This window comes from Lithobates pipiens, unplaced genomic scaffold, assembly GCF_037356315.1.
Source record: "Lithobates pipiens isolate NorthernLeopardFrog02 unplaced genomic scaffold, aLitPip1_a1.2 Scaffold_13, whole genome shotgun sequence".
NCBI classification, from domain to species: Eukaryota; Metazoa; Chordata; class Amphibia; order Anura; family Ranidae; genus Lithobates; species Lithobates pipiens.
In genome coordinates this window covers 284835099-284862963 of record NW_027507718.1, presented here as the reverse complement: position 1 = coordinate 284862963, position 27865 = coordinate 284835099, and the positions used below count along the sequence as shown (strand labels likewise).

At 46.5% G+C, this 27865-nt stretch overlaps 1 pseudogene; it reads right to left on the bottom strand.

Moving 5' to 3' along the window:
* Positions 1–1198: 1198 nt before the first annotated feature.
* On the bottom strand, positions 1199–4545 carry LOC143975885 (AP-3 complex subunit sigma-1-like; annotated as a pseudogene).
* Between the last annotated feature and the right edge of the window lie 23320 nt (positions 4546–27865).

Genomic DNA, 27865 nt, shown 5'->3' with positions numbered 1-27865 from the left:
CAAAGCATATCCATGTATTGGGATACCTTAATGACCAGTCCAGGCAAACCCTGTCAGCCAATGTTCAATATAGAGTTCCGACCTTGCAGAGAATTGTATCAATCCTCAATCTTCAGAAGTTGAAACCAACTCACCAATTGGAGTACCTGAGCCTGATATTGGATTTGGTCCTATCCAGGATTTTCCTACCCCGGGACAAACTTCTGCCCCTCCACTCAAATGCGAAGACCCCTTGGTTCAGGAGTCAGTACTCTTTTTTCCCCCTTCATGAGGGTCTTGAGCCTGATAGTAGCCTCCTTTGCGGCAGTCCCGAATAACTAGTTTGACTCCAGACCATTGCAACCCAGTATGGCTGCATGGGACAAACAGTCTAGGTTCCTAGACAACCTTATGTGTTTGACCCGCAAAGCCAGACACTTTTTTGGGGATGATACATTTTTATCATGGTGCTGGAGTCAGGAAAACTCCCCCCCCCCCCCCAAAGACGTGGAACATTTTCCCAATAGATGCAAAAACATCAAAACAATACAAGGAAATTTGTCTGCACGGACTTGATGTGGTCCACACTTTGAGAGTCTACCTTTTGACTACAGCCACCTTTTTTACTATCAGATTGTCTCTTTGTCCTTCTTGAAGGCTCCCATAGGGGGCTCCTTGCTTTACGCTCTACCATAGCTAGGTGGATTAGACGAGTCATCGTTCCTGCCTAAGGGTTACTTCCTTCCCTGTAAAGGAGCACTCTACCAGATCTATTGGTGCTTTTTGGGCTTTTCAGAATCAGACATCTGTTTCCCAGATTTGCCAGGCTGCCAGCTGGGCTTCTGTTCACACATTTGTAAAGTTTTACCAAATGGATGTTCGGCCTCATATAATGCTATTTTGGGTGTAAACTGATTCAAGCTATTCTTGATGAGCCCTTCCATGTTAGTGGGCTTGTTGTTTGTTTTCTCTATTGCCCACCCTTTAGTTGGACTTCTTTTCTTTTCAATACTTTCTCTGACAATACAGCAGCCAAGACCTGTAACATGCCTTAAAAAACTGAGCTTTAGTATTGGTAATTAAAGTGCAATACTTGCACCCAACACTGCAGCTTAGCACAAAACAACCCAAGCAGTTCAGTTCCTTCACTTAGAAAAATCATAATCATTTAGCAAACTTATCTGAACATCAATTGTGTGTGAGGCAAGGCAGTAGAATGCTATTTAAGAGAAAGCAAGTTTGGCACTTTTATACTGAAGTATCCATTGTTAATGTTTTTTGGAATTTCAGGAAGGTTTACGTTCTTTACAGAGGATGCAGTCTGAGCCAGAGCAGTGCTAATCCACCCTCAAATTTTTCCAGTTTTGTCTGTGCATCAATCTAAGAAACAATTGAATTCATAATGGTCTCTAGAAGCATACCTCCCATCACCATTTCTGTCAGGATGTGGACCTTATCTACAGATGTTATCAACATTTGTCCAAGGTTTCCACAAATACTTGTATAAGATTTAGAATAACAAATTCACTTTCTAAAAAAATCCACACAAAAGACTACCGTAAATACAATGTTGCATAGTCTTGATACAGTAGACAGGCTTATTTTCAGATCCTCCTGTTAATAATCCTCCTTGCAAGAAGTTGCAGACATTCTCATCATGTTTAGAAACTAAATGGAATGTTGCTGTTGTGAGCCTTCACTATAGTTCTGGTAGATTTTGCAGACCTGGGGCTTGCCATGGTTATTGAAGATGACGATGGCTTTAATCTTGGTGGCTCTGGGCTATGACTTCTACGGTTGGCGCCCGGCATTGCTCTGCCTAGCACAGGTGTTTTAACCGCAATGTTAATTTTGTTGACAAAAACGTTTTCGTCAAAATTTTCATCAACGGACTATGACGAAACCTACAGTGACGAAAACGAAATGAAAAGTACATCACCAAAGGCAAAACACTTTTTTTTTTTTTTTTATTAAGCAAGGGTTATATAGGTCAGTTGTTTTATTTAGCTATCTGCGTCTCATTGGGGAGGTTTTCCTCCACTTCCTATCCTATAGGCAAAACAGGAAGTGAGGCAATTCCCGGTTGTCATCAGGATCACCAAACTAGTGTCCCCATTGTAAGATTTCCTATTTCCTATTTCCTATTCAAGTTCTGGTGATAACCCAAACTTTCTGATTTTCATTAACTTTCACTTTCATTGAGAACAGTAAACATGACAAATATAGAGGGTGAATCTCTCTAACAGGGACACAGACAACAATAAAAAAAAACTGATAGGTATTCTAATCCCTCTCCACTATCCAAAACAAATAAATAAATAAAATAGTTTTGACTTTAGGTAAATTTTACCAGTAGTTCAGTAAGCACTGTTTTCTTGCAGTAATGGGGTCAATTCTCGCAGGTGGGTTTAAAGTGGTTGTAAAGGCAGAAGGTTTTTTATCTTAATGCATTCAATAAGATAAAAAACTTTCTGTGTGCAGTAGCCTCCTAATACTTACCTGAACCCCATCTCAACCCAGTGATGTTGCATGAGAGCCACAAAGTCCAGGGACTCTCTCTCCTTCCTCATTGGCTGAGACAGCAGTGGGCACCATTGGCTTCCATGCTGTCAAAGATAGTGATCCAATAAGGAGAAAGAGAGGGGGTGGGGCCGAGCCTCCATATCTGAATGTCTGTCACACAGAGCAGCGGCTCAACTCGGATGCCCCCATTTGCAAACTGTTTGCTATGGGGGCACTCATCAGGAGGGAGGGGCCAGGATAGGGTTGCCACTTGTCCGGGATTCACCCGGATAGTCTGGGATTTAGATCATGTGTCCGGGTTTCAGTCTATCTGAAACTTGGACACATCAGTGACAGCCCTGCAGCACCAGTCCTCCCATCACCCTCTCCCCTCCCATTGGCTTCCAGTGTTTTGAATTATGTTGATGGGGGGTGCTTTAACTGGGTTACAGACTTGCCTAAGGGGAATTATACTGGGGGATAGACGGACCTGGGGTAATGTACTGGAGGATAGACTGACCAAGGAGGGATTATACTGGAAGACAGACTGACCTGGGCGGATGTACTGGGGTACGGACTGACCTGGAGGGGGGAGGGACTGTACTGGGGGACAGACTCACCTTGTTTAATTTAACTACATTTCTTAAACGTCTCTTATTAACACAATTTGGCCACACTCACTGTTCCTCACAGGATGCTACATGGGCTACAATACTATTCTCGGGGCACCCAAAGGTGCTCCAGGTCTTTTAAAATCCTATAGTGTTTAAAAAGAAATTGCTGCTAAAGTGTTCGGGTTTGGTTTGATGAAAAGGTAGCCACCCTAGGCCAGCAGCGCAGAGAAGGACCTAGAAAGCACAGGTAAGTATAACCTGTTTGTTATTTTTAAACGAAAAAAAAAAAAAAACCATAGTTTAACCACTTGCCGCCCACCCTATAGGCAAATGACGGCTGCAAAGTGGTGTCCAATCACGGCTGATCACAGTGGAAATAGGAAGAGCCGCAAGTAGAGGAGAGCCGATTGGCTGCTCCTCTGACAGGGGGGTCTGTGCTGATCGATTATCAGCACAGCCCCACCGAGGATGCCCACACTGGACCACCAGGGATGCCCAGCACCAGGTATGCCACCCTAGACCACCAGGGATGCCAGTCAGTGCCCATAATGGATGCCAATCAGTGCCCACAAAGGATGCCAATCAGTGCCCACAATGGGCATTATTGTTTGGCACTGATTGGCATCCATCAGCACAAAATACAATACAATGTTGCCTATCAGTGCCCATCCGTGCCACCTATCAGTGCCCATCCATGCCAACTATCAGTGCCCATCCATGCCCATCTGTGCCGCCTATCCATGGCCATTCATGCCGCCTATCCATGCCAATCCTTGCCAGCTATCAGTGCCAATTTGTGCCACCTATCCATGCCAATCCGTGCCAGCTATCAGTGCCAATTTGTGCCACCTATCAGTGTCCATCCGTGTCGCCCATCAGTGCCGCCTATCAGTGCCACATATCAGTGCCCATCAATTCCACCTCATCAGCGCCACTTCATTGGTGCCACCTCATCAGTGCCGCCTTATCAGTGCCCATCAGTGAAGGAGAAAACTTATTTACAAAGTTTTGAAACTGAAACAAAAAAAAACATTTTTTTCAAAATTTTCGGTCTTTTTTTTATTTGTTTAGCAAAAAATAAAAACCATAGAGGTGATCAAATACCACCAAAATAAAGCTCTATTTAAAAAAAAAAAATGATAAAAATGTAATTTGGGTACAGTGCAGCATGACCGTGCAATTGTCATTCAAAGTGCGACAGCGCTGAAAGCTCAAAATTGGTCTGGGCAGGAAGGTGTTTAAGTGGCCGGTATTGAGGTGGTTAATATCACTTTAACTCCATTACACATGTCCTTTTCTCAAATGTCTGACAATTCAGCATCTATTTACTAAACACACGTAATGATGCTTCCATTGATACAACTGAAAAAAAAAAAACCCTTGCTAAATGATTTACAGAGAGGGTCCAATGAGTAACAGAGGTTACTTTGGTTGGTATAGCATTGTTCATGACTATCCCTGGTGAGTTTGTATAATTACTGTGTAGGGATATTAGTGAGCTCCACAGGGACAGGGACTGATGTGAATGGTGCATTGTTCTCTGCTTCACTGCCGAAGATCTAGGTGTGCTATAAATGAATAGAATGAACAGAATGAATAACATACTGAATTTCTTTGACTTGTGTTTCACATTTGCATGAGCATCACCATGACATTAGGCCAGCTTCTGTCAGGCAAGGCTGCTGTACACACTGAGTGAATGTCAGCCGGTTTCTGTTGAATCGGCCAATATTCGGCCCATCTACACTAGCCTTAAATTGATACTAAACACACTGTTTAATTTACATGGTCCCTTCTATTTCTGTAGATGGATGATGGCACTGTAATTATTTTCATTATTTCCTTATCGATATACAGCTGTCACATGACCCAGAGCTTCTAGTCCTCTGCTGCTGGTCACATGTTCAAAATAAGAATAAAAACTTTGGGATACAGAATAACAAAAAAATATTGTTACTGGTTAATCAAATAAGGAGTATTGTATCAGAGAATAAAATATACAGTATCTCACAAAAGTTAGTACACGCCTCACATTTTTGTAAATGTATTATTATTTCTTTTTATGTGACAACAATGAAGAAATGACACTTTGCTACAATGTAAAGTAGTGAGTGTACAACTTGTATAACAGTGTAAATTTGCCGTCCCCTCAAAATTACTCAACACACAGCCATTAAAGGGGTTGTAAACCCTTGCCATTTTTCACCTTAATGAATTCTATGCATGAAGGTGAAAAACCTCCTTTTCTGCAGCAGCGCCCCAGAGGCCCCCTTATACTTACATGAACCCCGTAATTCCCACGACGGGAACGAGCACACCAGCTCCAGACGGTGTCTCGTGTCCTCTTTGGATAGATTAATAGCAGTGCAGCCATTGGCTCCCGCTGCTGTCAATCAAATCCAATGATGCGGGGGCCGGGGGCGGAGCCGAGTCCTGCTGTCTATGTCTACAGACGCAGGAAACGGGAGCGTGCCCAAATGGGTGTCCACGAAGGAGATCGCTTCTCCAACAGGCACTCAAGAAGAGGAGGAGCCAGGAACGCCATGGAGGGACCCCAGAAAAGGAGGATCAGGGCCACTCTGTGCAAAACCAACTGTACAGCAGAGGTAAGTATGACTTTTTGTTTTTTTTAAACAAACCTTTACAACCACTTTAATGTCTAAACCACTGGCAACAAAAGTGAGCACACCCCTAAGTGAAAATGTCCAAATTGGGCCCAATTAGCCATTTTTCCTCCCCAGTGTCATGTGACTCGTTAGTGTCACAAGGTCTCAGGGGTGTTAAGTTTGGTGTTATCGCTCTCACTCTCTCATACTGGCCACGGGAAGTTCAACATGGCACCTCATGGCAAAGAACTCTCTGAGAATCTGAAAATAGAATTGTTGCTTTACATAAAGATGGCCTAGACTATAAGAAGATTGTCAAGACCCTGAAACTGAGCTGCAGCACGGTGGCCAAGACCATACTTCGGTTTAACAGGACAGGTTCCACTCAGAACAGGCCTCGCCATGGTTGACCAAAGAAGTCGAGTGCACAGAGTCATATCCAGAGTTTGTCTTTGGGAAATAGACATATGAGTGCTGCCAGCAATGCTGCAGAGGTTGATGGGGTGGGAGGTCAGCCTGTCAGTGCTCAGACCATACGCCGCACACTGCATCAAGTCTTCATGGATGTCATCCCAGAAGGAAGCCTCTTCTAAAGATGATGCACAAGAAAGCCTGCAAACAGTTTGCTGAAGACAAGCAGACTAAGGATATGGAATACTGGAACCATCTCCTGTGGTATGATGAGACCAAGATAAACTTATTTGGTTCAGATGGTGTGGGTGGCAACCAGGTGAGGAGTACAAAAAGACAAGTGTATGTTGCCTGCAGTCAAGCATGGTGGTGGAAGTGTCATGGTCTGGGGCTGTATGAGTACTACTGGCACTGGGGAGCTACATTTCATTGAAGGAACCATGAATGCCAACATGTATTGTGACATACTGAAGCAGAGCATGATCCCCTATCCTTCAGAGACTGGGCCGTAGGGCAGTATTCCAACGTAACGACCCCAAACACACTTCCAAGACGGCCACTGCCTTGCTAAATAAGGTGAGGGTAAAGATGATGGACTGGCCAAGCATGTCTCCAGACAGTAACCTTCCATGGGTGTGGCTCCACCCCAACCTCAACAGGAACCACTATTTAACACCATATTCTCCTAGCCTGCCTTGCCGTGTAATATTGTATGTTTGGCTTCCTGTTTCCTGCTTGCCGTGTGCTCTATGTTTGTCTCTGTTACCGATCTTGGCGTGTTCCCAACTATCCCTGTCTGCTTGTGACCCTGACCTTTGGCGTATTCTTGACTATCCCCGTTTGCCTGTGACCCTGACCTTTGGCGTGTTCTCACTTATCCTTGTCTGCTACTTGTCCTTACTATCCCTTGCTCTCCTGGGCTGCTGTTTCCTTTCCATTCTCCTGTAGCCTACCGTGAGTGTGAGCTGGGAGACCCTGGGGGCCACAACCTGGAGCCAGTTGTAGCCCAGTCCATCCTCCCCACTAGAGGCTCTGGTGAATGCCCGCTGGCTTTTAGACTCTGCGTCCTGGGAAATCTATGCTATGTTGGTGCTCCAGGGGACCTGCCTTCCTGAACCACCCCGAGTTCAATCCGCAGCAGTCAGCCTTAGGGTCCACTACCTTAGTGGTGCACTCCTGACCCCCACGGGGTGCATCTGTCACTTGGTCTCAGGTGACCTGACAGGTGTACTCACTTTTGTTGCCAGCGGTTTAGACATTAATGGTTGTGTGTTGAGTTATTTTGAGGGGGCAGCAAATTTACACTGTTATATAAGATGTACACTCACTACTTTACATTGTAGCAAAGTGTAATTTTTTCAGTGTTGTCACATGAAAAGATATAATAAAATATTTACATAAATGTGAGGTGTGTACTCACTTTTGTGAAATACTACGTGTGTGTGTGTGTGTGTGTGTGTGTGTGTGTGTGTGTGTGTGTGTGTGTGTGTGTGTGTATATATATACAGTGCCTTGCGAAAGTATTCGGCCCCCTTGAACTTTTCAACCTTTTGCCACATTTCAGGCTTCAAAACATAAAGATATAACATTTTTATTTTTTGTGAACAATCACCAACAAGTGGGACACAATTGTGAAGTGGAACGAAATCTATTGGATTTTTGAAACTTTTTTAACTGATAAAAAAAATGAAAAGTGGGGCGTGCAAAATTATTCGGCCCCCTTGCGTTAATACTTTGTAGAGCCACCTTTTGCTGCGATTACAGCTGCAAGTCGCTTGGGGTATGTCTCTATCAGTTTTGCACATCGAGAGACTGAAATTCTTGCCCATTCTTCCTTGCAAAACAGCTCGAGCTCGGTGAGGTTGGATGGAGAGCGTTTGTGAACAACAGTTTTCAGCTCTTTCCACAGATTCTCAATTGGATTCAGGTCTGGACTTTGACTTGGCCATTCTAACACCTGGATACGTTTATTTGTGAACCATTCTTTTGTAGATTTTTGCTGTATGTTTGGGATCATTGTCTTGTTGGAAGATCTCTGTCCCAGTTTCAGGTCTTTTGCAGACTCCAACAGGTTTTCATCCAGAATGGTCCTGTATTTGGCTGCATCCATCTTCCCCTCAATTTTAACCATCTTTCCTGTTCCTGCTGAAGAAAGGCAGGCCCAAACCATGATGCTGCCACCACCATGTTTGACAGTGGGGATGGTGTGTTGAGGGTGATGAGCTGTGTTGCTTTTACGCCAAACATATCGTTTTGCATTGTGGGCAAAAAGTTCGATTTTGGTTTCATCTGACCAGAGCACCTTCTTCCACATGGTTGGTGTGCCTCCCAGGTGGCTTGTGGCAAACTTTAGACCAGACTTTTTATGGATATCTTTGAGAAATGGCTTTCTTCTTGCCACTCTTCCATAAAGGCCAGATTTGTGCAGTGTACGATTGATTGTTGTGCTATGGACAGACTCTCCCACCTCAGCTGTAGTTCTCTGCAGTTCATCCAGAGTGATCATGGGCCTCTTGGCTGCATCTCTGATCAGTGTTCTCCTTGTCTAAGCTGAAAGTTTAGAGGGACGGCCAGGTCTTGGTAGATTTTCAGTGGTCTGATACTCCTTCCATTTCAAAATGATCGCTTGCACAGTGCTCCTTGGGATGTTTAAAGCTTGGGAAATCTTTTTGTATCCAAATCCAGCTTTAAACTTCTCCACAACAGTATTACGGACCTGCCTGGTGTGTTCCTTGGTCTTCATGATGCTCTCTGCCCTTTCAACAGAACTCTGAGACTATCACAAAGCAGGTGCATTTGTACAGAGACTTGATTACACACAGGTGGATTCTATTTATCACCATCAGTCATTTAGGACAACATTGGATCATTCAGAGATTCTCGCTGAACTTCTGGAGTGGGTTTGCTGCACTGAAAGTAAAGGGGCCGAATAATTTTGCACGCACCACTTTTCAGTTTTTTATTTGCTAAAAAAGTTTAAATTATCCAATATATTTCGTTCCTCTTCACAATTGTGTCCCACTTGTTGGTGATTCTTCACAAAAAATTAAAATGTTATATCTTTATGTTTGAAGCCTGAAATGTGGCAAAAGGTTGAAAAGTTCAAGGGGGCCTAATACTTTCGCAAGGCACTGTATATACAGTATATCTCCAGCAGGATTATTGTATTCTTTATTGATAAAGCCTAACTGGGCCACCATAGTTATATTTATTTTATTCAGCTATATTTTTTTAAAATGTTATTATAAAGTTAAAATAAAACTCTGCGCCACAGGAAAAACAAAACAGAGATAAATGTGATTATGGCTGCTGCAGTCTTCAAAATGTGTCTAACATGGTCACATTTGTGAGCCCTATAAATGGACAACAAGTGCAGCACTCAACAATGGGACCAGCATACAAAGAACTTCACTATTGATGTGTTGAATGAAGTTCATTTATTAAATGCATGCTTAAATGTTTAAAAACAAAAGTCAAATGAGGATGAGGTAATCAAAATAAACGTAGTAAAAAGAAACTCATTGCCATTGTTGAAATACTCTGAGAAATTATATATACGATACCACCATTAATCCGGATGACAGGGGGTTAACATCAGCAAGTTTACTCCAAGGACTTTGACATGGCGCATGCGCGCGAAACATGTAAGCCACGGTCGTTCCGGCAACATGGAGCTCACATTCCACCACACAGTCCTCCTTGCTTCTGGCCCCGACATCAGCGTCATCCAGGGCACCTACCAGGACGCCGGTGTTCTGTCCAAAAATGTCCACCTATCGCACCTATGGCGCAGTATGGAGCATAAGGAGATTCGGAAAATCTCTGAAGATGAACGGCGCTTGCACCGTGAGTACAGGTGCAAGCCCCACCATCTAAGTGGACATAGGGCGGGCTCGCTACGTTCGGGGACGGCCTCGCTTCGCTTGGGTCTTTTTTTATTCTAACTCTATGTCCACTTGGATGGTGGGGATTGAACCTGGACTCCCAGCACAGGAGCCATTCATCTTCGGATATTTTCGGAATCTGCTTGTCATGTGTACTGCACATGCACAGTACACAGCGGACACTATCCAACGGGGGACACTATTTGACTGGACACCGGCTCTCACCCAGCCAGCCTGATCAGCTTGCCTGAGTGCAATAACTAGTGACGCACACTACAATACACCTCCCGCAGCACAGCGGGTCGGATATTTGTGACAAGCCACCGGTCGCATTGCGGTGACCCATGTTTTTCCACCCTTCATATTTCTTTTGGATATTGAGTTATACTTTTCAGGATCAAGACTTGGAGTAAACTTGCTGATGTTAACCCCCCGTCATCCGGATTAATGGTGGTATCGTACATATAATTTCTCAGAGTATTTCAACAAAGGCAATGAGGTTCTTTTTACTATGTTTATTTTGATTATCTCATCCCCATTTGATTTAAGTGTGCATTTAATAAATGAACTTGATCCAACACATCAATAATGAAGTTCTTTGTATGCTGGTCCCATTGAGCGCTGCACTAATGTTCGATGTATCAGTAAGTCCCATTCAAATAGTTGTTTAAAAACAAAGGTAAGTGAATGTCACCAGCACCCTGTTCACATACTGCTTTGCTGCAGTGCCTTTATGCAGGGGCGGACTAACAACTCATGGGGCCCCCAGGCAATAGGAGATTATAGGGCCCCCAGGCAATCAGATTATGGTGCCACAGAGTATACCATCACACAGTAGACACATACATGTGCACACAGTATACACAGACATGTTTCTATTAGCTGAGAAGGTACTGGAGAGGTCGGGCAACTATAATCTCAGGATTTTTAGACCAAAAGGATGTCGGTAAGGGACATTTCAGAGATAGATGTAAAAAAAACACAGATTTTTACATACTGTCCCTGGTTTTACTGAGGTTGGCAACCCTGATGGGGCCCCCTAGTGGCCCGGGGCCCTCCGGCAGTGCCCAAGTGGCCAAATGGTCAGTCCGCCCTTGCTTTTATGCTATCAAAAAGCATGCTGATAGGAGGAGTGAGCAGAGTGAGAAAGTAAGAAAGTATTATACTTCTCCTTTCACTATCGAGTCACGGCCTGGGGACAGAAAGTAGACTTGTATATGTCCAGTAAACTGCAGCAGAGAAAAATCAGGCCTCCTGCCCTGCCAGATAGGGTTGTGCTATGGGGTACATCTGTGTAAATCTCAGGACTGGATAGACAGAAATACAAAACCTTTAGCAGGAAAAACTGCTTCCACATATATACCGTATTTCCTCTGCCTGGAAATCAGCTTTAAAAAATCAGTAGGTTTAGTAGTAGTTTCTGATGATGCAATATATTTTACTTTGGAATGAGCTGCAGTAGATATTATCATAAGACCAAACAATAAAATATACTTTTATAAAGGCAATGTCCTCTCTGGTAAAGAGCAAGCCAAGCCATGGAGTTGTTATCTAAAGACTATGGCTAATGTTTCTAGGACATGTACATTTTCCACTGCTATCACTTTTTCACTATCACTATTTTCCACTGCTATCACTTTTTCACTATCACTATTATTCACTGCTTTCGCATATTAGCCACCAGTTCTAAATTATCTGTATTTGACTTGCTTGTCGTACTTGCCAAACTAACAATAGGACTGGATGGGGGGATTCCTGTGGTAAAGAACAAGCAGTTACTTACAGTAGGCTGGATTCACACCTATGCATTTTTATTGCTTTTTGCATTTTGCAGATTTTCACTACAGAACGTGTTTCATAGGAAACCATGTTACATGGACTGCAGTGCAAATCTGCAAAATGCAAAAAGGACTAAGAATGCATAGGTGTGAATCAGGCCTTAGGGACGGATGATTTGCCCTGAATGCAATCTGTCTGTATCCAGGAATGATCATCTGTCCCTAACCTTGGATAACTGCTGAAAATATAGATATATGTGAATAGTAGAAGACAGACACAGCTCCAGTTAGGACCATAAAAATCACAACCTGGCCCCACAGGACTGTGAATTCCTTACTTATATCCAGCTTTAAGCGTAACGTAACCACTTAAAGACTGCCTACCGCATATTTACTGCAGCAGGTCAGCTCTATTGCACAAAATCACGTACCTGTATGTGATTTCTTGCAATAGCCACTGGCAGGCACGTGGGCAGCGCAATCACATGCTGATTGGACACAGGAGATGCCAATCGCAGCCCTACCAAACGTGTTTCGCATCACATTGCATCGTCAGGGGAACAGTAGCATGACAACACACTGATGAGAAACGCGTTGGGTGGGGCTACAAACGTTCTAAGCTGGAGTTGTGCCTTAATATTGATTCCACATGACCGCACACTCCTACCCTAGCATTTAGGCATTAGTGAGTGCAGTACAAAGTGTCCCAGCTAGGGTGCCTTAAGCCCTGCTCACATACATCTTACCTATGCAACTGGCTGGGATGTAATGTCTTATTTGTCCTGGTGGCTTGTATAAACATTTGTGCTCTTACATTTACATACCCTGGCAGAATTTATGCTTTCTTATCCATTTTTCAGAGAATATGAATAACACAAAAACTTTTCTTTCACTCGTGGTTAGTGTTTGGGCGAAGCCATTTATTATCAATCAATAGGGATGAGCTGAACACCCCCCGGTTTGGTTCGCACCAGAACCTGCGAACAGACCTAAAATTTGTGTGAACTTTAGAACCCTATTAAAGTTTATGGGTCTCGAACATTCAAAATCAAAAGTGCTAATTTTAAAGGCTAATATGCAAGTTATTGTCCTAAAAAGTGTTTGGGGACCTGGGTCTTGCCCCATGGGACATGTATCAATGCAAAAAAAAACTTTTAAAAGCGGGCGTTTTTTCAGGAGCAGTGATTTTAATAATGCTTAAAGTGAAACAATAAAAGTGTAACATTCCTTTAAATTTCATACCTGGGGGGTGTGTATAGTATGCCTGTAAAGGGGCATAAAGTGTCATTTAAAAGCACTCGTGGCTATAACGAATTGTCGGCTCCCCGTAATACAGAGAACAGTCATTGAAAGTCATTGATAAGAAATAAAATGCATGGGGTTCCCTCCAAATTCAATTACCAGGCCCTTCAGGCTTGGTATGGATATTGAGGGGAACCCCACGTCAATTTTTTTTTTTTAAATGACGTGGGGTTCCCCCCAAATATCCATACCAGACCTGAAGGGTCTGGTATATATTTAAAGGGGAACTCCACACCAAATAAAAAAAAATGGCGTGGAGTTCCCCCCAAAAATCCATAACAGGCCCTTTATCCAAGCATGCAACCTGGCAGGCTGCAGGAAAATAGGGGGGACGAGAGAGCATCCCCCCTCCTGAACCGTACCAGTCCACATGCCCTCAACATTGGGAGGATGCTTTGGGTTTCTGTGAACCCTCAAAGCACCATGTCCCCATGTTGATGGGGACAAAGGACTGATCCCCACAACCCTGGCCGGTGGTTGTGGGGGTCTGTGGGCGGGGGGCTTATCAGAATCTGGAAGCCCCCTTTAACAAGGGGACCCCCAGATCCCGCCCCCCTGAAATTTGGGGGAACCCCACATCATTTTTCTTTATTTGACATGGGGTTCCCCTTAATATCCATACCAGACCTGAAGGGCCTGGTAATTGAATATGGGGGGAACCCCATGCTTTTTTTTTGTTTTTTTTGTTTATCAATGACTTTCAATGACTGTGTATTACGGTGAGCCGACAATTCATTATAGCCACGAGTGCTTTTAAATGACTTTTTTTCCTCCAGAAATTACACTTTGTGCAGGGACAGTTCTAAGCACGGGAAACATGCGCCCCTTTACAGGCAAACTATACACACCCCCTAGGTACGAAATTTAAAGAAATAATATACTTTTATTGTTTCACTTTAAGCATTATTCAAATCACTGCTCCCAAAAAAAACTGCCATTTTTAAAACTTTTTTTGCATTGATACATGTCCCCTGGGGCAGGACCCAGGTCCCCAAACACTTTGTATGACAATAACTTGCATATAAGCCTTTAAAATGATCACTTTATATTTCTCCCATAAACTTTTACAGGGTGTTCCGCAGCTTTTCGAATTTGCAGCGAACACCCCAAATTGTTCGCTGTTCGGCAAACGGTCGAGCATGTTTAAATCGAACATGAGTGACTCGAACTTGAAGCTCATCCCTATCAATCAACTGTGTTTACGGTTTTTAAAATCATAATCACAACAGAAATTACCCAAATGACCCTGATCAAAAACGTACATACCCCAGTTCTTAATACTGTGTATTGCCCTCTTTAACGTCAATGGCAGCTTGAAGTCTTTTGTGGTATTTGTGGATGAGGTTCTTTATCTTCTCAGATGGTAAAGCTGCCCATTCCTCTTGGCAAAAAGCCTCCAGTTCCTGTAAATTCTTGGGCTGTCTTGCACAAACTGCACGTTTGAGATCTCCCCAGAGTGGCTCAATGATATTTAGGTCAGGAGACTGAGATGGCCACTTCAGAACCTTCACTTTATTCTTCTGTAGCCAATGACAAGTCGACTTGGCCTTGTGTTTTGGATCATTGTTGCATTGGAATGTCGAAGTACGTCCCATGCGCAGCTTACTGGTTGATGAATGCAAATGTTCCTCCAGTATTTTTTGATAAAATACTGCATTCATCTTGCCATCAATTCTGACCAAATTTCCTGTGCCTTTGTAGCTCACACATCCCCACGACATTAGCGATCCACCACCATGTTTCACAGTAGGAATGATGTACCTTTCTTCATAGGCCTTGTTGATTCCTCTCCAAATGAAGCGTTTATAGTTGTGGCCAAAAAGCTTAATTTTGGTCTCATCACTCCGTATGACTTTGTGGCAGAAGATTTGAGGCTCGTCTCTGTGCTGTTTGGCGTATTGGAAGCGGGATACTTTGTGGTATTTGCATAGTAATGCCTTTCTTCTGGCGACTCGACCATGCAGCCCCTCTTTCTTCAAGTGCCTCCTTATAGTGCATCTTGAAACAGCCACACTACATGTTTTCAGAGAGTCCTGTATTTCACCTGAAGTTATTTGTGGGTTTTTCTTTGCATCCCAAACAATTTTCCTGGCAGTTGTGGCAGAAATTTTAGTTGGTCTACCTGACTGTGGTTTGGTTTCAACAGAACCCCTAATTTTCCACTTCTTGATTAGAGTTTGAACACTGCTGATTGGCATTCTCAATTCCTTGGATATCTTTTTATACCCCTTTCTGTTTTTACAGTTCAACTACCTTTTCCTGCAGATCCTTTGGCAATGACTCAGAATCCGGAAACGTCAGTGCAGCACTGGATGAAAGATGCAAGGGTCTGTCAGGAGTCCAGAAACTCATTTACCTTTTATACACACACACACTCTAATTACAAGCAAACAGATCACAGGTGAGCATGCCTTTAATAGCCATTCAAACCCCTTTGTGTCAACTTTGTGTCCATGTTATCAGCAGGGTATGTAAACTTTTGATTAGGGTAATTTGAGTAGAATAAACACAGTTGGTTGATAATAAATGACTTCAGCCAAACACTAACCACGAGTGAAAGAAAAGTTTTTGTGTTCTCATTCATATTCTCTGAAAAAACGGTCAAGAAATCATAAATTCTGCCAGGGTACGTAAAGTTATGAGCACAACTGTACCTGCTCCACTGATACTCTACTTACTTCCAGCTTGGGGTTGCCACACATCTTTTTTTATCTTTATTTTTCATTGTTTTACAAAAATAGAGCGACAATTTTGAAAAAAACGCATTATTTTTTACTTTTTGTTATAAATATCCCCCAAAAATATATAAAAAAAAAAAAAATTTTTTTCCCTCAGTTTAGGCCGATACGTATTCTTCTACATATTTTTGGTAAAAAAAAAAAAAATATATCGCAATAAGCGATTATTGATTGGTTTGCGCAAAAGTTATAGCATTTACAAAATAGGGGATAGTTTTATGGCATTTTTATTATTTTTTTTTACTAGTAATAATGACGGTGATCAGCGGTTTTTATTGTGACTGTGACATTGTGGCGGACACATCGGACATTTTTGACACATTTTTGGGACCATTGTCATTTATACAGCAATCACTGCTATACAAATGCAGTGATTCCTGTGTAAATGACACTGGCAGTGAAGGGGTTAACCAATGGGTGGCAGTGTAGGGGTTAAGTGTTCCTAGGGGTGTGTTACTAACTGTGGGGGGCTGGGCTTTGTTTTAGTGAACACTAATCTCTGCTCCAATCACATGGAGCAGAGATCAGCGTCACTTGTTGCTACGCAGAACGGAGAGATGCAGTTTACAATGGCATCTCCTCGTTCAGCCGCCCCGTGAGACGATCGCAGGTATGCCCGCAGCGATCGAGTCCGCGGGACCCGCGACCAGACTCATGGGGGTCCTGACCAGCATGCGAGTGCACCGCCGGCAGCACGCTTGCGATGGCAGGGCGGAATTAAAAACTGGACGTACCTGTATGCCAATATGCTTGCCCGTGCCATTTTGCCGACGTACATCGGCGTGCGCCGGTTGGAAAGTGGTTAAATCACACCTCTATTTGTGTGAAGAAATCTATAAAAAAATTCATGTGGGTACAGTGTTGCATGACCACACAACTGTCATTCAAAGTGCGACATCGCTGGGGGGCGTGTCCGGATGTAACAGGAACCAGACGTGTTCCAGAGGAGCTCCGCTGATCCTGATACAATCAGCAACCATCCTGTACCTACACAGCGCGGGGAGGCCTCAAACTTTCCCCACAGGACACCGGACACCAGCTGCACCAGCCCCGGTGGGAATTGCAGTGCTCGCCTGATCGATTGAGCCTCGGCAGGGTCACGGCCAGCGCTATACTCTGGCCGCCATCTTGGGGCCTACTTGCCCGAGGGAGGAGAGGTGACGCTTCCATACACCTCGGCATCGGCGGGTTATAGGACGGAGAGGGAGCCCACGCCATCGAGGGAGATTCGCGGGGCCGCTCCCGGGAGCTTGCGGTCGCTGCCATCTTGCGGCCTAGCAATCCACAGCCATCCTTCCACTGCCGCCGCCTGGGGGCCCCCCGGGTTCCCCCTACAGACTCTCGGGAACCTGTTGCATCTGGCCCAGCCTATATCGTGGATCGTAGCCAGCCGATTGCAACCTATCGGCCCACGGCTGGCCCCACACTGCCGCCATCTTGAGGCCTACCTGGCCTCCGACATCCCCAGGCTCAATTTACAGTAATCCACGGGGGGGGGGGGGGGGGGGGTGAGGCGGTGGACCCCCCACACGTTCATAGGCGGTCTTTTGGAGGAGGCTGAGTTGAGCGGGGGCCTGGAGGGACACCAGGAGATCCATCCAGGCTGTTTACAGGCGCCATCTTGTAGCCTACTGCATCAGGCTTCTCCCCCACCTCAAGGTACAGTGTGTGTCAGCTTACTATACTACCCTCCTTGTGTCCCAATCTGCTCCCCGGAAGCAATACACCCCTCTCCTTGTGCCACCAGCTGGATCCCAGAACTACTGCTTCATCCTCCCTGTGCCTTCATCCTCACGGGGGCTGCCCTTTGCCGGGGGCCCTGTCCCTGTGCAGAGGCTCACCAATACCTCTTCCACTCTGCTAGCCGAACCCCAGAACTTGCCCGTTGCCACCACAGCAGGGAGAATTATACCCTGACACAGGAGCTAATCTCAGCTCATAAACTCCTTCCAGAATTTTCCGCATCCCAAGGGGAACCTCGGATGGGCCATCCTAAGACCCGCTACTTCAAATCCGGCTCCAAAACTCCCCGTGCCTCCCCGCCGATGGCAGCCTCGTCTGCAGGGCGGTCGGTGGCTGAGATGGCGTCCAGTATGCGGGTGGTCGCGGATTCGGGGGAGGTGGGGGCTCCCACGGGGGCAGAGATCCTAGCAGCCATAACATCCTGCAAAGAAACCCTCACAGCAAAGATCGACTTCTTGACTGTGGATGTCAGGCTCATCCGCCAGGATATGGATAAGTTCCGGTCACGCGTTGGCGAAGTGGAGGACAGGGTTTCCGCGGTGGAGAGCACGGTCCGATCAGATTCCAGGGAGGTGAAGGCCTTGCAGCTCCAGGTGAAGGCACTCCAGGAACGGGCAATAGATACCGAAAACCGCCTCAGGCGAAACAATATCCGTATACTTGGGCTCCCGAGAGAGCTGAGGGCTCCAGACCCGCTGAATTCACTGAGCAACTGCTATCCAACTTGTTCAATCTGCCGCCCACCTTTGTAGTGGAAAGAGCCCACCGGGTCCCACCGCTCCCTCTGAGGCCCAGGGCACCTCCGCGCCCTTTCCTGTTGCGGCTGCTAAACTATCGTGATCGGGGCCGCATCCTGGCAGCGGCTCGTACCATGCCTGAAATCAAGTATGAGAACACCAGACTGCTCTTTTTCCCAGACTTCTCTCAGGGGGTACAGCAAAGACACAAATCCTTTACTGATGTGAGACGCCGGCTTCGAGAACAAGGAATCCGTTTCGGTCTTTTGTATCCCAGCAGATTACGGATTACTGATGGTGACAGCACTCGCTTCTTCGATACCCCAGAGGCTGCGGCAGCTTGGCTGGACGCCCGCTAAACATACGCGATCACGGGGAAGAATGACTGACCACAATCAGTTGCGAAGTATCCCTCTTCTTTTCAACAGGACTGTCTTTTGATGCTTCCCTGCATTGACTGCTCTCTGCCCCCAGTCCTCTCCTCCCTATTACATCCCACTTATACCCATACTGAGTTTTTTTTTGTCTTCTGTTGCTGGCTGAAATGCTGTTCACTCCTGCCTAAGGAGCTCCAATGACTACCACTGATTCACCTCACCTTTGTTCAGAAACACCCCGTTTACCCCTCTGTTTTCCCCTCCACACTTGGATTTCCCTCCCGCACTAGAGGAGGACTCTCTCGGGAAGGTCTGTATCCACCTTCGGCCCAGTGGCCCAACATCCAGGGGTCCCAGTGACCTAAAGACTTTAATGTTTTTTCTAGTTAAGGGACAAAACCCTGCATCGGTTTATATGACTCCGTGGCCTATCTTTTGGGTCGTTGAGCTTGGTTCTCATGATGTCTGGGTAGGGTGTTTTATGTTTTGGGGGGAGGGGTTTTTCTACCTTAAAGTAATGAATAAGTACTGCGCTGCTCATAGGCTGCTGATTGTATGTGCTCAATTTGGGTCAGTCTATATTTATTGGTTGGTAAGGATCATCCTGTTTCGGTTTCCCCCTGGTGTTCCATGATGGCCCCCTCAGATGCTGAGTCGCTGACCGTTATATTTTGGAATGTCAGGGGGCTTAATTCTAAATATAAACGGTCGCTGTTATTCCAGTATTTAAAGCTACATAACCCCCACATAGTACTGCTACAGGAAATGCACTTAACTGGCAGTAAGATTCTGGCTTTGAAAAAACCCTGGGTTCAAAGGGCGCTTCATGCGATCTATTCCTCGTACTCTCGGGGGGGTTTCTATATTGATTAGTAAACGAGTTCCGTGTACAATCCATGAGGTCCATTTGGACCCCCAGTATTCAAGGTACTTACAGGTAAGCCTTATTATAGGCTTACCTGTAGGTAAAAGTGATGTAACAGTGTTTACAACCACTTTAACAAGGGGCTTTTCAGAATAGGAGATTATCTCAAAGGAGATCGGCCATACTCCATACAACACTTTAAAAGACAAACTACAGATGCCCTCTAGTGAAACATTTAGGTATAGTCAATTTATCTCTTTTGTAAGAATAAACCTAAACTCTACTAAGGAGTTTTATGCGACATGGGTTCCATGGATACAAGATCGATCAGTACCTTTAGTGAGTCATTGGCTGGCCTTCTTTCTCTCCCTTTCTCTCTCTCGCTCTATACTTTTCTTTCTTACTATTTTATGTTTGATTTTTCTAATCATCTCAAGATACTTTAAGGTATACATGTGGTTTTACATTTGATGGTATTCTTGTGAACAGTGGTATCCCTCTACCTACTTGCTATTGTCTTCTCCTAAGCAAGATGCTAGCTGCCTGGCTGGTGTGTAGATACCATTCAATAAATTTTGAGTTGTTAGCCAGTTGTAAATCAGAAACATGCAGAACTTGCATTTTGGCTTCTCTAAGCCCTTGTACACACGGTCGGAGAATCCGTCGGAATGTGTCGTCGTATAATCCAACTGTGTGTGGTATGCATCGGACTGATTCCGTCGGAATATCCATCGGACCCAATTTTCCAACATGTTAGAAATATTTCCCGACCAACTGGGCCGATCGGACATACTCCGATCATGTGTAGAGAATTTTGATCGGACCAAGTGCCACGCATGCTCAGATCAAATTCCTACATCAAAGCTATTGGCTACTAGCCTGAATATAGTCCCATCGTAACGAAATTACGTCATCACGTTCTGAAAGATCGGATTTATCTCCAACTTTGTCCCACCGTGTGTATGCAACAGTTTCGGACAAGATCCGACGAACAAAATCCGACGGGCAAAATCCGACGGATTTGGTTGTGGAAATCTCCGACCGTGTGTACAGGGACTAAGACGTTATTTACTGCAAGCTTGTGCCTCAAATTATTAGAGACAGCAAAAGATGGCAAGCAATGGCAGACATCATCGTATTTCTCTCAGGAAAAAAACAGGAGCAGAAATAGGGAGCCACAAAAAACAGATACTCTCATTCCCACTATACAGGGTAGATGGAGGAATCTGCAGTGCTGGCGCTTGTCTGTATACTGTAATTGGATAGCAGATGCAGCTTCTATTCAGCCATCAATGCATCATCAGGAACCAGCTATTTTTTGCTCAGTGTATAGTCATATTTACTTGTTTTATAAGATGCAACTGTCATTAAAAGTGTTTTTCATTTCTATACAAGTGTAGAGGAATGCAAGACCCACTTGAAGCAGGTCGAGTACACCTCTCAATGAATTCTGAACGATCTCAGATGAACTGATCCCATAGCTGAGGACAGAGGTCTTAAAAATTGTATTAAACCCTAAACCAAAAATGTAACATCTTGCAGCTTAGTAATCATTATGCCCTGTACATACGAGCGGATTTTCCGTCGTAAAAAACTTGGATGGTTTTTCCGACAGAATTCCGCTCAAGCTTGGCTTCCATACACACGGTCACACAAAAGTTCTCTGAATTTTCGACCGGCAAGAACGCGGTGACGTACAACACTACGACGAGCCGAGAAAATGAAGTTCAAAGCTTCTGAGCATGTGTCGAATTATTTCCGAGCTTGCACAGGAATTTTGCATGGCGGAATTTGCAGATGATTCATATTTCCGATCAAAAAATAGAGAACCTGCTCCCAATCTTTTGCTGGCTGGCGTTCTGCCAGCAAAAGTCAGATGGAGCATACAGTTGGAATTTCTGACCAAAAGCTCACATCTGACTTTTCCTGGCGGAATTTCTGATCGTGTGCTTAAGGCCCCTTTCACACAGGCACCTCCGCTAAGCAGAATCCACTTGCTCAGTGGGGGATCTCACACCCTACTCCTCTCCCTCCCTTTAAACCACCCCTCTACCTACTCTTCCTTGGCATTAGGTGTCCGTAATTGGTATCGTCGAGAACTTTAAAAAAGTATCGGTACTCGTACTTAAAAAAAAAAAAAAAAGGTACTGGTGCGTCCCTAATTTGCTTGTTCTGTTGAAGAACAGACTGTCAGAATCACCAGGTGAAAATAAAGGAAGGCAAGCCTAAAAAAGAAAACAAATGCAGCCACCACATCTAAGAATTTGTAAGCTTCAATATATAAAATTATTACTTTTGGGTTTCATATCACTTTAATGTGTAACCAGAACAAGCATATTCATATCAGGCACTGAAACCCCATGCTCTGGTAGTTGACAGAGCGGCAACTGTCAATGTGAGGGGGTGCTGAGAACGTACAGGTGTGAGGGGGGGGTGCTGAGAACGTGCAGGTGTGAGGGGGGGGTGCTGAGAACGTGCAGGTGTGAGGGGAGCTGAGAGCACGTACAGGTGTGAGGGGGCAAAGAGAGAGCATGTGCAGAGAGCGCGTACAGGTGTGAGGAGGGGACAGAGAGCGTACAGGTGTGAGGAGGGGACAGAGAGCGTACAGGTGTGAGGAGGGGACAGAGAGCGTACAGGTGTGAGGAGGGGACAGAGAGCGTACAGGTGTGAGAAAGGGGCTGAGAGAGCGTACAGGTGTGAGAAAGGGGCTGAGAGAGCGTACAGGTGTGAGAAAGGGGCTGAGAGAGCGTACAGGTGTGAGAAAGGGGCTGAGAGCGTACAGGGGTGAGGAGGGGGCTGAGAGCGTACAGGGGTGAGGAGGGGGCTGAGAGAGCGCACAGGGGTGAGGAGGGGGCTGAGAGAGCGCACAGGGGTGAGGAGGGGGCCGAGAGAGCGCACAGGGGTGAGGAGGGGGCCGAGAGAGCGCACAGGGGTGAGGAGGGGGCCGAGAGAGCGCACAGGGGTGAGGAGGGGGCCGAGAGAGCGCACAGGGGTGAGGAGGGGGCCGAGAGAGCGCACAGGGGTGAGGAGGGGGCCGAGAGAGCGCACAGGGGTGAGGAGGGGGCCGAGAGAGCGCACAGGGGTGAGGAGGGGGCCGAGAGAGCGCACAGGGGTGAGGAGGGGGCCGAGAGAGCGCACAGGGGTGAGGAGGGGGCCGAGAGAGCGCACAGGGGTGAGGAGGGGGCCGAGAGAGCGCACAGGGGTGAGGAGGGGGCCGAGAGAGCGCACAGGGGTGAGGAGGGGGCTGAGAGAGCGCACAGGGGTGAGGAGGGGGCTGAGAGAGCGCACAGGGGTGAGGAGGGGGCTGAGAGAGAGCGCAGGTGTGAGGAGGGGGCTGAGAGAGCGCGCAGGTGTGAGGAGGGGGCTGAGAGAGCGCGCAGGTGTGAGGAGGGGGCTGAGAGAGCGATCAGGTGTGAGGAGGGGGCTGAGAGAGCGATCAGGTGTGAGGAGGGGGCTGAGAGAGCGTACAGGTGTGAGGAGGGGGCTGAGAGCTTACAGGTGTGTGAGAGGGAGCTAAGAGCATACAGGTGAGAGGGGGGGGCTGAGGCACTGAAGGACGTGGGCAGGCCCTGGGGAATGTTTGTGGTCAGGTCCAGGGGGCTCAGACCTAAAGCTGTGTAAGGGGCCCCACAATCTCTGATGGGTACCCTGCTCATATTACCATTATCCCACAATGCATCCCCTTCTTTAGCCACTTCGCATGTAAAAACGGCTTAAAGTTTAAGTAGTTATACAGAAAACATGGCTACAACCATGATCCCTATCATGTCTTGTGATAGCAATTAAGTTGATCCAAACTCTGAGGATCCGAGGGGATACATGCACGCCGTCCTCCATGGTGGTTTTGCATTCAGCTTCTAATTATGGTCTAATTATCTAACTATTGTTTTATTATATAAAGCACAGTGTGAGCGAGCTGATTCATGCCCCAGTAGAAGTCCCATAGGATGAAACGCATCAGGTCTTTGTCTGCTAAAGCTATGCACATTGCCCCAATTTTATGAATTCTTTTGTGATCACATTTTAACCACTTCAATACAGGGCACTTTCGCACCTGACTACCTAGGCCAATTATCAGTGCTGTCACCATTTTAATGACAATTGCGCAATCATGCTACACTGTACCCAAACTACATTTTTATAATTTTGTTCCCACAAATAGAGATTTCTTTTGGTGGTATTTGATCACCTCTGCGGTTTTTATTTTTCCCTAAATGAATAAAGACTGAAGATTTGGGGAAAAATTCAAGTTAGACTTACCGGTAACTTGTTTTCCAGTAGACTTTCAGGACAGCCACCCGAGAGATCATGGCTCCACCTCCCACAGGAAACACCTCCTCCATCAGAGCTTTTTAAGGGAAGTCTCCACGCAGCCTCCTCAGTTTGTAGAGACTCTCCAACCCCTGCTGCAACACATAAGCGACAGTTATATCATAGTATTACAGCCAATCACATACACCACAGGGTGGGTTATTGCTGTCCTGAAAGTCTACTGGAAAACAAGTTACCGGTAAGTCTAACTTGAATTTTCCAAAACGACTTTCAGGACAGCCACCCGAGAGGATTACTGAGACTTACTCCATTCAGGGCGGGACAATAGCCTGTAATGCCGCGTACACAGGATCAAACAATCTGGTGGAAAAGTCCGGTGGACTCAAGTCCGCCGGACAATCCGTCCGTGTGTAGGCTCCGGCTGACTTTTTTTTACCCAAAAGTCAGTCGGCCTAAGATTGGAGTTTTGCACATTAAACTGTCCGCCGGACTCGCATTTCAGCGGACAATACGGCCGTGTGTGTGCCAGTCCGGAGAAAAGTCCCCCCCCCCCGGATCCCAGCTCCCCACCCTATGTGAATGAGTATGGGGTATCCTCTGGGACTGTGACATCATAATGGGCGAGGACATCATCCAGCGATGTCCCTATATAAGTCCCCACACGCCGCATCTCTGTCATTGTGACCAGAGACAACGACGAGGCAACAGCTCAAGAAGAGAACAGAAGGCCAGAAGACAGCGGCGACAGAAGACTGGCGCGGTGGCCCAGCAAGAAGAACCGAAGAGGGGGACAGGACCCCCGAAGTCAGAAGAAGAGGGCGGCTGCGAAGAAGAAAGCCAGGCTCCTCCGCTAGTAAAAGAGCAGAAGATAGCGGAGGAGTCCGGCGAGAAGACCCCCGAAGACGGAAGAAGACCCCGGAGCTGTGCAATAAACTATTTTAACCCTTGTGTGTTGTTTTTATTTTTTCGCAGGTGAATGGGTAGGGGTACATTGTACCCCATACTCATTCACATAGGGTGGGGGGCTCACATAGGGTGGGGGGGGGGTCTGGGGGTCACAGATTCCGATAAGCCCCCTGCCCGCAGACCCCGACAACCAATGGCCAGGGTTGTCGGGAAGAGGCCCTTGTCCTCATTAACATGGGGACAATGTGCTTTGGAGTGGGGGGGGCTGCGCAGCCCCCCTTTCCCAAGGCACCCCCATGTTGGGGGCACGCGGCCTGGTACGGCTCAGGAGGGGGGGCGCTCGCTCGTCCCCACCCCCTTTCCTGGCCGGCTGGGTAGCGTGCTCGGATAAGGGTCTGGTATGGACCTAGGGGGAACCCCCACGCCGTTTATTTGGCGTAGGGAATTCCCCTTTAAGTCTATACCAGGTGACAGGGCCAGCAACGCCTCCTGCGCTGGTTCCGGCTACCTGGAGCCGCGCTCAAAATGAACGGAATTTCCTCCGTGTGTGTGTGCGAGTGCGTTCATTTCAAAAGTATGGCGGATAGTCCGGCAGACTTAGTCCGCCGAAAAAGTGCCGTGTGTGGGCAGGTAGCTCGTTCGGAAAGTCCGGTGGACAGTCCTGCGGTTTGTCCGCCAGACTAAGTCTGCCGGATAGTTTGATACGTGTGACTTTCCTTCCAAAAGCCTGATCCCCAGCCGATAAAAGATCTAGTCTATAATGGCAGGCAAATGTCATTAGACTTGACCAGGTAGAAGCCTTACATATCTGTTCGGGGGTGGCGCCAGCCTTCTCTGCCCAACTCACCGCTGTAGCCCTTGTGGAATGAGCCTGGACGTTCACTAGACACCTCTGACCAGCACAGGAATATGCTTCCGAAATTGCCATTCTCAGCCATCTGGCTATGGTCCCTTTGGACGCCTGCTTTCCTTTCTTAGTACCGGAAAAAGAAATAAAAAGAGCATCCGATTGTCTAAGGTCTTTAGTGACTTCTAAATAACTTAGAACTGCCCTCTTAACATCCAAGGCATGGAAATCCTCTTCTTTCTTACCCGAAGGATCAGAGCAGAATGTAGGGAGAATTATCTCCGGAGAACGATTTTGAAATGATGCCACTTTGGGCAAAAAATTAGGGTCTGTTTTAAGGACTAACCTGTCCGGAAAAACAAAATAGAACGGCTCCCTGATTGATAATGCCTGCAACTCACTGCCCCTGCTAGCTGAAGTAATGGCTACTAAAAAAACATTTTTCAATGTAATCCATCTCAGGGAAGCTTAAACGATAAGTTCAAAAGGACCCAGCCTGGGCAGTTTTTAGATACGACAGTCCTAGAGCGAGAAAGAGCTCTAAAGAACCTGACTACTATAGGGTCTGATGCCAAAGGTTTTTCCAAAAAGACCCTTAGAGCGGCTACCTGTACCTTTAAGGTGCTGATTGCTAACTTGTTATCTGCTCCTTCCTGTAGGAATTCCAGAACCGAAGCAATTTGTCTTGGTGATCTAGCTGAAGTCCTGCACCAGGAATTAAACACTTTCCAGTATTTGAAATATATTGCCCTGGTGACTACTGGACAAGGTAGCAACCAACCTGAGAAACCCTTCTTCAAGAGCTGCTCCTCAGAAACCAAGCTGTAAGCCTCAACTTTGCTAGGCCTTGATAGAGAGGGCCCTGCCAGAGGAGATCCTGTCTCAGAGGGAGATGCCAGAGTGGTCTTCGCTGCATCTGTAGAAGGGCCGAGAACCATGGTCGTTTGGGCCAAAAGGGGGTGATCAGAATTACCCCTACTTCCTCTTCTCTGATTTTTCCTAACACCCAGGGAATCAACTGAAACGGGGGAAAGGCATAGGATAGACGAAAGATTCCAGCTGTGTGTTAAGGCCACTCCCAATGACCTCTTGTGCCTGTTCAGGGAGAAAAATAGAGGGAACTGGTCATTTTCCTGAGTGGCAAAGAGATCTACCTCTGGCTGACCCCATCTCTCCCCGATCAGTCTGAAGACTTCCGGATTCAACTGCCACTCTGCCTCCAGGACCTGGTTCCTGCTGAGGAAGTCTGCTTTTTCGTTCAGGGATACTTTTAGGTGGATCGCTGACAAGGATCCAGTAAAACGCTCTGCCCAGTCCAGGATAACTTTTGCTAGAACCTGAAGTGCCCTGCTTCTGGTTCCTCCCTGTCTGTTCACGTATGCCACGACCGTGACATTGTCTGACAGGATCTGGACGTGCTGCTTCTGAACCACGTCTGCAAAGGCCAACATTGCCTTCTCTACTGCCTTCAGTTCCCTCCAATTTGAGGATCTCTGCGCCTCTTCCATGGACCATGCGCCCTGGACCCACTGGGTGTCCACATGGGCCCCCCAACCCCAGGCACTGGCGTCGGTTGTCAGCCGCACCTGGACCAGGAAGGACCACAACAGGCCATCCGAAAGCCATTCTAGGTTTCTCCACCACCACAGACTTCTTACCGAGGTGGGGATCCTCACCAGATCATCTAGGGAGCTCTGTTGATGGTCCCAGACCTCTAGAAGGAAGGCCTGAAGAGGCCTGACGTGATGCCTTGCCCATTGGCCCACCAGAATAGAGGAAGTCAATGTCCCCAGTACCGACATAACCTTCCTGATGGGCCAGGGCTGATTGCATTGTAAATGAGCTACCCCTGAACCAGTTTTCCCTTCTCCTTAGGTGAACGCAAGCTCTGTCGAGATCCCTCTGCAACCCCTCCCTGGTCTGGGCGAAAAATAACAAATCGTCCAGATAGGGGATCACCGCGATTCCCTCCAGGCGAAGGGGAGCTAATGCTTCTGCCATAATTTTGGTGAATACCATCGGGGATTAAGACAGACCAAAAGGGAGGGCCTTGAACTGAAGATGAATGACCTTGCTCCCTTCCTTTAGTGCCAACCTCAAATATCTCTGAGACCCGCTCCAAATCGGGACATGGAGATATGCATTCTGTAGATCTACGGATGCCAATAAGCATCCCGGGCTCAGGAGGTTTCTTACTGAAAAGATAGAATCCATCCGAAACCTCTCGTACCACACCGACGTGTTTAGACCCTTGAGGTTCAAAATTAGACGGAACTTTCCCGAAAGGTTTCCTGACCAGGAACA